Raw genomic sequence first — 8886 nt, forward strand, 5'->3', positions numbered from 1 at the left:
GGGCAGTACACAACAGACATTTTAAAAACACAGATAAATGACAGACATATAAATAAATAACTACAAACTGTACACTATAAAAGTCAACATATCAATGAAAAGCTAAGAGGAAAAGTGCATTTTAAGAGCTGATTTAAAAGTAAAAAGTGACTCAGCCTGTCTAAGGTGCAGGAGCAATGCGTTCCACAGTTTGGGACCAGCCACAGAGAAGGTATGGTCCCCTCAAAGTTTTCTCCTAATTTTTGGGACCACTAACAGTGAATGATCTGCAGACCTGAGCGAGTGAGCAGGAGCATAGTCTATATGCAGATTTTTGTTTCTCAAACCCATTTCAGTTACCAAGGATTTTATTTTAAGAGGTATTATAATGTCAAATTAGCAATATATGTAAAAGAAACGGGTAACACTAAAGGACCACAATACTTTACCCGTAGAAAGAGGCATAGTAGTTAGATCTTTGTTAGTGTTTTATACAAATAGTTATTAATGTTTTATTCTGTATTCTGTGTTAATAGCTAAATATAAAAAAAAATAAATAAATTGTTGACCTGTTTCAGTCCAAATGTACTCTTACTAGTCCTGTTTTAATTCTGGTATAATCCAGTTTTTGGCTTAGTTTAGTGGTTGAGTATCCCTCCCTTTACTCTGAGGTCACTCTTACATAACTGCATCGGCATTACAGTAAAAATGTTCACCATCAATTTAACCTCCTTCCCCCTTGCTTCTCTCCTCTTCTCTCTCTCTCCCTCCTTCTTGTTGTTGGCCTAATCATCTACTTCCACGGCTCAGCTTCACTTCCAACGTTGCCAATTTTCTGCCACACTTTTGGCCCTGCCCACCAAGGGACTTTATCCCAAATGGAGCGTTCTGATTCGCTGAGGAGGCCTTATGTAATACCTATGGTTATGTATTAAAGGCATGAACGACCAAAAGAGAGCAAGAGGGAATGAGAATGGGAGAGGGAGAAGAAGGGAAGAGAGAGGGGGAGTGAGAGGGAGGGAGGGAGGAGGAAGAAGTGTTAGTAGATCAGTGGAACATGTAGGGCATCTCTGAAAAGGCTACTGGGCAACAACGTGACTGCAGGGGAATGTTTTATCAATTGTTTTAGATTTATGTTTCTATTTATCTCTTTATTCAATAATTTTCTGTTCCAATGGTAAGTTACAAAAATATGATATGATATTTATTTAAACCAGGTTTGGAGAAACTGTCAATCTGACACATTTTTAAATGTGTCAGATTGTAAAATTTCTCACCCCAGATTGATATGTGTAGCATTCTGGTTTTTACTTATTTGTTAATCTGCGATGGCTTTGAATCTGATTGGTTGAAGAGTCACAACAGAGGAACAAGCCGAGAAATCAAAAATTTTGTTACATCCAGTTGACAGAAAAGCACAGACATGTGACCTTTGCACATTTTTCAACATTAAAAAGTCAGTATTTTTCTAAAGTAGTCTGAAGTACATCTGTTGCCGAGGTCATGTTTTCAGTAATTTTGGGAGCTTCACTTTCATCTTCTGCCCAAACCACATTGTTGCCGTGTGATTGGTCTGAACCACTGGTTAACTGAGCAATCACATCAACAGCAGGAGCCAGGTCAGACTGGAGTTTGTGAACTCAAAAATATTCTTTTCAGTTTTTTCCTGTAGCAAAAATATAGCTGCTCAAAATATTGAGTCACAATTTCAGAAGTTGCCTACAGTAGTTCTTCAGTATTCCATACATTTTCACATAACGGCTATCTCCTTTAAAACTCCAGCAGAGGCCAATATTTAGTTTGACTCATAAAGCCTGACTTATGTGTGTGTGTGTATATATATATATACACACACACACACATAAGTCAGGCTTTATGAGTCAAACTAAATATTGGCCTCTGCTGGAGTTTTAAAGGAGATAGCCGTATGTGAAAATGTATGGAATACTGAAGAACTACTGTAGGCAACTTCTGAAATTGTGACTCAATATTTTGAGCAGCTATATTTTTGCTACAGGAAAAAACTGAAAAGAATATTTTTGAGTTCACAAACTCCAGTCTGACCTGGCTCCTGCTGTTGATGTGATTGCTCAGTTAACCAGTGGTTCAGACCAATCACACGGCAACAATGTGGTTTGGGCAGAAGATGAAAGTGAAGCTCCCAAAATTACTGAAAACATGACCTCGGCAACAGATGTACTTCAGACTACTTTAGAAAAATACTGACTTTTTAATGTTGAAAAATGTGCAAAGGTCACATGTCTGTGCTTTTCTGTCAACTGGATGTAACAAAATTTTTGATTTCTCGGCTTGTTCCTCTGTTGTGACTCTTCAACCAATCAGATTCAAAGCCATCGCAGATTAACAAATAAGTAAAAACCAGAATGCTACACATATCAATCTGGGGTGAGAAATTTTACAATCTGACACATTTTTAAATGTGTCAGATTGACAGTTTCTCCAAACCTGGTTTAAATAAATATCATATCATATTTTTGTAACTTACCATTGGAACAGAAAATTATTGAATAAAGAGATAAATAGAAACATAAATCTAAAACAATTGATAAAACATTCCCCTGCAGTCACGTTGTTGCCCAGTAGCCTTTTCAGAGATGCCCTACATGTTCCACTGATCTACTAACACTTCTTCCTCCTCCCTCCCTCCCTCTCACTCCCCCCTCTCTCTTCCTTCTTCTCCCTCTCCCATTCTCATTCCCTCTTGCTCTCTTTTGGTCGTTCATGCCTTTAATACATAACCATAGGTATTACATAAGGCCTCCTCAGCGAATCAGAACGCTCCATTTGGGATAAAGTCCCTTGGTGGGCAGGGCCAAAAGTGTGGCAGAAAATTGCAACGTTGGAAGTGAAGCTGAGCCGTGGAAGTAGATGATTAGGCCAACAACAAGAAGGAGGGAGAGAGAGAGAAGAGGAGAGAAGCAAGGGGGAAGGAGGTTAAATTGATGGTGAACATTTTTACTGTAATGCCGATGCAGTTATGTAAGAGTGACCTCAGAGTAAAGGGAGGGATACTCAACCACTAAACTAAGCCAAAAACTGGATTATACCAGAATTAAAACAGGACTAGTAAGAGTACATTTGGACTGAAACAGGTCAAACAATTTATTTATTTTTTTTTTATATTTAGCTATTAACACAGAATACAGAATAAAAACATTAATAACTATTTGTATAAAACACTAACAAAGATCTAACTACTATGCCTCTTTCTACGGGTAAAGTATTGTGGTCCTTTAGTGTTACCCGTTTCTTTTACATATATTGCTAATTTGACATTATAATACCTCTTAAAATAAAATCCTTGGTAACTGAAATGGGTTTGAGAAACAAAAATCTGCATATAGACTATGCTCCTGCTCACTCGCTCAGGTCTGCAGATCATTCACTGTTAGTGGTCCCAAAAATTAGGAGAAAACTTTGAGGGGACCATACCTTCTCTGTGGCTGGTCCCAAACTGTGGAACGCATTGCTCCTGCACCTTAGACAGGCTGAGTCACTTTTTACTTTTAAATCAGCTCTTAAAATGCACTTTTTCCTCTTTAGCTTTTCATTGATATGTTGACTTTTATAGTGTACAGTTTGTAGTTATTTATTTATATGTCTGTCATTTATCTGTGTTTTTAAAATGTCTGTTGTGTACTGCCTCTGGTCAACTCTGTTGTTTTTAAAGTGCATTAGAAATAAAGTTGGACTGGATTAGATTGGATAAGGCCTGTCAAAAAAACAACTAGAAACTAGATACGCTTATGAAGTGTCAATATTATCAATGTTTTTTTTTCCGTCTTTCGTATAAGTGTGCATCTGCGTCTGTGTTTTCACATGGATGATGCTGTTGCCCATCACTTCTAATCCAGAGCATCTGATGGCTAATAAAATCTGATATCATCTTTGATCCGATTTGGATTATTTTGATATTATACAATTTTTGGAGTGAACATGTTTGGCTACTCATCAAGTATAACTAGCTACTTCTGTTCGGACGGGGCTCTGAAAATCACTGCCTTATATCTGTCTGAAGGGAGAAGCTACGGCTGGACAAGAAAAAATGTATCTCAATCCTGTGTAAATCATGATTGACTATGACTTTTTAATGTAACACTTTGCCCAAACACTTTTTCCCAACCCACCTCTGAATGGTTGACCTGTGAATCCAGCTGTCACTAGCTTGGGTGACAGCTGGATTCAGAGCTTAACATAGTGAAGCGTGCACTCATTTGTTGCCTTGAAGAGGTAAATGGTTTACACAAAACATGATGAAATCTAAATCTGGCTCTTTTCAGTACACCCACCCCGAGAGGAAGCTTACTACACTGAATCCAACACACCCTAGGGCCTAGTTGATTGCTGTAAATGTAATAAGTAATGAGCCCATTGATTATTTATTAAGGAGGAGTGCTAGAAATTGTTCTGGGGCACAGGGTCAATAAGGACAAGCCTGTTTATGCTATGGGAAGCAATTCATATAGGGACAACCTTTGGAACTAGACAATACCAGTGGTTCTCAATGTTGGTGGGCCGTATACTCAAAGTACATAGGAGATTGAGTTCTAGTTAGTTACTGAAATGGTGCTTTGCTGATATGCAAATTTGAATATTACACAATAAAACTCTTAAAAAAAAAAAAAAAAAAAAAAGCTGCAAAAGCCAATTAAAATAAAAATGGAGCAGACTTGCATTATAAACTGAATTTGAGGTCAATTTTACAGTCATTTCAAATTCTTTCTGATTTTTGATTAAGATTTGTTTATATGTTTATTCTGGCTTGACATTAGAATATAAATTGAGTGTCAAGTTTGAGCATATTTCTGTTGCCAAATATCTTCATATTATCGTTTCGGGATAAGTTTAAATATCTCAGTTTACTTATCTCAGTAAAAAAGAGATTTTTTACTTTGACAATGTTTACTTAGACTTTGAATGCACATCAGGAGCAAATTTTCACATTTGAAAACTGCAAAAATTCCAATAGAATTTTGCTGCATCGCTGCACACAAACCATATAGGTATAACTTTTGATGCCCACTTCTCTAGATGATGTACAGTGATTTTCAGACCTGTCATTGAAACCCCCTCAGAGGGGATGATTAAAATACAATGTCAGCAAAAATGCTGACTTGGCATTTCGTAATTTTCAATCCAAGATGGCAAACTTTCGGTTTGTTAGGGTTTGTGGCCATAATAATATTTATGTCCAAACCCCTACAGGGTGTAGGGCCTATTGCTTTCACAACGAGACAGTTGACAACGCCCATGGACTCATTGTTGCGAAAGCAATCGGCCCTATGCCCTATAGGGCCTATTGCTACAGGAAAAACAGTATGGATTTCTGCAGAATCAATTAGCTCAGCACCAACAGGGAGTTTACCATAAACACACATGAGGACACATCTGTCACTACAAGAACCAAGGTTTATGGTCCCTCTTCACTTCAATTATCTGAGAAAGTTTTACCCAAAAGCATCTGCTGGGGGTTGCCTTCTCTGTCTTCTCTGTCCCCCCTCTGTCCCATCAAAGGGGTCCAGGACTGTACGTACACACAGCTCAAAGACAGACTCAGAGACAGGCTCTGCAGAGGAAAGATAAAGAGCAGCATTATTCCTCCTCACTGAAGGAGGGGTCAGGTCAAGTATACAGGAGGACAGGATAGTGCCATCTCCATGGACATTTATATACACACATACAGCTTCACAGAGGTATGACTACAGCAATTTAGAGCTACAATCTGTCTTCATCAGAATCAGAATCAGAAGACTTTTATTGCCATAGTCTGTGAACACAGTTCACAAACTAGGAACTTGCTTCGGTGAAAAAGTGCAACATAAACACTCTGAATAAATACAAATACAAATAAGGGCATGCACAAAGTTAAAAAGATATGCTTAAAAAAAAAAAAAAAAATCAAATGAAATGAAATGAAATACTTAAAGGGAGAAAATATATACAACAGCAGCATAAAAACAACAGTGCAAACATGGCTTATTAAAGTGACCGGTGTTATTAAGTGTCCAGTTTAGTGCAGATATTATAAAGTGTTCATGAGACAAACAGTAGAGGGGAAGAAACTGTTCTTATGGCGAGAGGTTCTGGTCCCAATGGACCGTAGCCTCCTGCCAGAGGGAAGTGGCTCAAATAGTCCATGTCCAGGGTGAGAAGTGTCAGCTGCTATACGCCTGCTCGCCGCCGAGTCCTGGAGAAGTACAGGTCCTGTATAGATGGAAGGCTGCAGCCAATCACCTTCTCAGCAGAGCGCACAATGCGCTGCAGTCTCTGTCTGTCCCTGGCAGTGGCCCCAGCGAACACACAGTGATGAGGAGGAGGAGGATGGACTCAATGATGGAAGTGTAAACTGCACCATCATCTGGACTGGCAGCTTGAGTTTCCTCAGCTGCCGCAGGTGGAACATCCTCTGCTGGGCTTTCTTGATGAGGGAGCTGATGGTCGGCTCCCACTTGAGATCCTGGGTGATGCAGGTGCCCAGGAAGTGGAAAGAGTCCACAGTGGTGATGGGGGAGTCCGTCAGGGTGAGGGGAGGCAGGGGGGACTTTCCTGAAGTCCACAATCATCTCCACTATCTTCTGGGCATTGAGCTCCAGGTTGTTGCTGCTGCACCAGGACACCAGCCGATCCACCTCCCTCCTGTAGGCAGACTCATCGCTGTCCGAGATGAGTCCGATGAGGGTGGTGTCATCCGCAAACTTAACCAGTTTGACGGAGTCATGGCTGGAGGTGCAGCAGTTGGTGTACAGGGAGAAGAGCAGGGGAGAAAGTACACAGCCCTGTGGAGATCCTGTGCTGATAGTCCGAGTGTCCGAGACATTCTTCCCCAGCCGCACGCGCTGTCTCCTGTCTGTCAGGAAGTCAGTGATCCACCTGCAGGTGGAGTCAGGCACGTTGAGCTGAGCGAGCTTGTCCTGGAGCAGAGCAGGGAAGATGGTGTTGAATGCAGAGCTGAAGTCCACAAACAGGATCCTGGCGTAGGTTCCCGGGGAGTCCAGATGCTGGAGGATGAAGTGAAGGGCCAGGTTAATGGCGTCGTCCACAGACCGATTGGCTCTGTAGGCAAACTGCAGAGGGTCCAGGAGGGGGGAGGTGAAGGACTTGAGGTGGTGCAGGACCAGGCGCTCAAATGACTTCATGACTACAGACGTCAGCGCCACAGGTCTGTAGTCATTAAGTCCAGTGATCCTGGGCTTCTTGGGGACGGGGACAATGGTGGACAGCTTGAAGCAGGCTGGGACATGACATGACTCCAGGGAGGTGTTAAAAATGTCCGTGAAGACAGGAGCCAGGTCCTCAGCACAGTGTCTAAGGGTGGAAGGAGAGACACCGTCTGGGCCCGCTGCCTTACGGGGATTCTGCTTCCTGAAAAGCTTAGTCACGTCCTGCTCCACAACTGTGAGGGCAGTGGGGGAGGAGGGGGGATCTGAGGTGGGTTTGGAGGTAATGTCCATGATAGTGAGGGAGGAGGGGGAGGGGTGTGAAACTTCAAACCTCGCATAAAAGCCGTTTAACTTTTCTGCTAGTTGTTTGTTGTCCATGGCGGGAGGGGCTTTGGGCCTGTAGTTGGTGATTTGCCTAAGCCCTCTCCAGACAGAAGCAGAGTCGTTGGTGGAGAATTGCTGCTCCAGACGTGTATTGTACTTTGCTTTAGCCTTTTCCACCTCTTTGCTAAACGCATACTTGCAATGCCTGTAGCCCTCACGATCTTCATGAGGAAACAACATTATAACATAGATCAGAAAATGGTGTAATATGGGTTCTGTAACGGTGCAGCCAAAAAAACTTGAAGTGAAGCACGTCTGGAGCAGCAATTCTCCACCAACGACTCTGCTTCTGTCTGGAGAGGGCTTAGGTAAGAAAGCTAGATGGGCTGGATTCTTCATCCAGCCCATCTAGCTTTCTTACAGAGATGCTAAAGACATGTATGTCTCCATGGGGATGTTAGTGCATTTCATTAAATGTTCCAAGATATGGCATTAAACTGATCTGTCTCCATGGAGCAGGTGGTGACACTAGGCCAAGTTACAGGTTAGGTCACTGGACAGATGATGTATTTTTTTCCAAGCGTTTTTTTTTTTTTTTTTTAATCTATAAAAATGCCCATAATGAAATAAGTAGGAGGGGCAACCTGATTCTTTAATTGTCTCCATAGAGATAGATATGTTAATGCCACACTGAGAAACATTCTAGGAAAGTAAGTGCAAGCAGGTCGAGAAACCCTCCATCTTGAAAAGTTACATAGTGCACTTTTTAATAATCAGCCATGTGATTCATCAGTAACATGTTTTGTTACAGTTGTCCAGTACTGGATCGACTGGTGGATCATGCTCTTCGCGGTGCTGGAGTGGGTCTTGGATTTTGAAGTTCACCCAATTACAAGATTTACAGTAATTCATTATGCGTGATTGGCTGCAGTTTAGTCTGACACCCTAAGAGACAAGAAATGGACAAAATCAAAAGACTGGGAAGATTTCAAGCAATTTTTGCCTTAACTACAAGACTGATAGGCAACAATAGTTTTATAAATAAATAAAAGAGATGTGCGTGTAGTACTGAGAAACCACAGAGAAATAGAGTTTGTAAAAAGATTTTATGGATAAAGTTATACTGAATGATAGGCTTATGGACTTGCTGTTTCTTTCGTAAATTTTTAATGAGTTGTGTTGATATCTTCTGTTGCTAAATGTACTTAAACAGGGGCCTGGCCAGTCAAGCATGAAATAGGTAAAAAAGGATGTTGTACCAGTATCACAGGACCATAAGTAGTAACATAATGCAAAGGGAGCCCCCTAATATAGAAACCCCTTAGTTCCTCACTTGTGGATGGAGTTAGTATTTTGTCCAAATTATAGTAGATTTCTAGATATAGACAGTGATGAATTCAGT

This window comes from Periophthalmus magnuspinnatus, chromosome 5 (genome assembly GCF_009829125.3).
Source record: "Periophthalmus magnuspinnatus isolate fPerMag1 chromosome 5, fPerMag1.2.pri, whole genome shotgun sequence".
Classification (NCBI taxonomy): Eukaryota; Metazoa; Chordata; class Actinopteri; order Gobiiformes; family Gobiidae; genus Periophthalmus; species Periophthalmus magnuspinnatus.